The sequence below is a fragment of the Pygoscelis adeliae genome, unplaced genomic scaffold, assembly GCF_000699105.1.
Source record: "Pygoscelis adeliae isolate BGI_AS28 unplaced genomic scaffold, ASM69910v1 Scaffold681, whole genome shotgun sequence".
In the NCBI taxonomy this organism is placed as follows: Eukaryota; Metazoa; Chordata; class Aves; order Sphenisciformes; family Spheniscidae; genus Pygoscelis; species Pygoscelis adeliae.
In genome coordinates, this window is record NW_008824015.1 from 157224 (window position 1) to 158844 (window position 1621).

Genomic DNA, 1621 nt, shown 5'->3' on the forward strand with positions numbered 1-1621 from the left:
TTTTTTTTTTCTTTTTTTGCTTGCAAGATATTTTTATAATAAAAGTGAAAAGTCCTGTGCTGCTCCTGCACATCAGTGTGTCCCTGTGCTCAGGGTGGTCACCTCATCATCTGCCCTGGGGGGGCTGCAAGGTAGGGTGGGGGTCAGCGTGTCCTGCAGCGAGGGGAGGGGGGGGGCTCATCCTGCACAGCCCTGTGAGGAAGGATGAGAGAGGACGAGGAGGAAGATGGCAGCAGCAGCAGGAAGGTTGAGGCTGGGGTGGGGGCTCTGGCAATGGTCCTTCTGGGCAGCATGGGGGAGGGGAGGACAGACCAGGGTCTGGGCCAGCTCTCCCCAGGCAGCCCTGCTGTATCTTTGGGTGCCCCCTTCCACGGGAGGTGAGCTGGAGCCGGGGCGCCCAAACTGGGGTGCAGGCAGGCTGGGGTGCTAGCTGCAGCCTGGGTCGCGGGTGAGCTGAGCGTGCCAGTGCTCTGCAATTACTCCCCCCCCTTTCCCACCCCGGAGCTGGTGCCTCGGCCGTGTCTGGCACGCAAGCTGTGTCTCGCTGGGAGCCTTGGCGTGAGTCTTCCTGTGGCGATGAGCAATGCAGAGGGCGAGGCTACAAAGGAGAAGTTCAAAAGGGAATTTTCTGCCCAGGCTGGGCTTTCTCAGCACTGAGCGGCTGCCGGCGGGCTCACGCTGTCCTCAGAGCGTGAGCGGGAAGGGGACAGCTTGGCCACTGCCCTCGGCATGGGGGCGGGGGAGGTCCCCTGCCAGCACCCCACCTGCACCCGGGCCAGGCTGAGCAGCCCTGCCCTGCCCTTGCTCGGCTAGGGGGGGCCCCTGCCTCCCCCGGCGCATGGCTCCAGGGGCAGCAGCAATGGGGCGCATGGGGTCCCACATCCCATTTGGCACCCATGGTGCGGGGAGGGGGACACCGCTGCTGCTGCCTGCAGGTCTTGCAGCCTGCACCCCAGCCCTGGGCACCCATGGCCCTCCAGTCTTTCCCCCCAGGCCACAGCTTGGGGTGTGTGGTCCCCTCACGCCGAGGGCTTGATCTGCCCCATGGAGCCCTGGACCGCAGACAAAGCTGACGCTCAGCACCCGGCACAGCTTCGGCTTCGTTGGCATCTGCCTTTTATTGGCTGCGGGGGGAGCAGGGGCCAGGGTGTGGGTCTGACGCTGCCTCTGGGGGTTGATCTCGGAAGGGGAAGCCCAGGGGGACCAGGCGGGCGCTGGGACGTGTGGGACACAGCAAACAGCTCGGAGAGGGGAGCTGGGATTGTGCTCAGCTGGCTGCCTGCCCCGGTGACGGTGCTGCGGTGTGAGTTCTGCCCAGCCGCATCTCCCATGGCTGTGCTGGCTGCTTGGGCCATCTCCCAGCCCAGAGGGCCTCATCCTGCCCCAGCTCATCCTTCCCGGTGCTCAGAGACCATTGCCCCGTATAGCAGCTGTGATGGTTTCCAGACCCTGTCGCGCTTCTGTGGCTGCAGGAGGGTGGAGGATGCGTGTCCCCCCCCTCGATTTGCCCCAGGGACCCCAGGGGTTGGACCCGCAGCCGGAGGGGTGGCGCTGTCCCCTTGATGCCTGGGGAATGTAAGGGACGGGCAGGTGAACCAGAGAGGGACAACTGGGGACGGGC

General features: G+C 65.3%; 1 protein-coding gene across 1 annotated transcript in view; it reads left to right on the top strand.

Moving 5' to 3' along the window:
* Positions 1-1621, top strand: part of STK35 (serine/threonine kinase 35) — a 35549-nt gene that overhangs the window by 1104 nt on the left and 32824 nt on the right. The gene's annotated exons all lie outside the window — the stretch shown is intronic.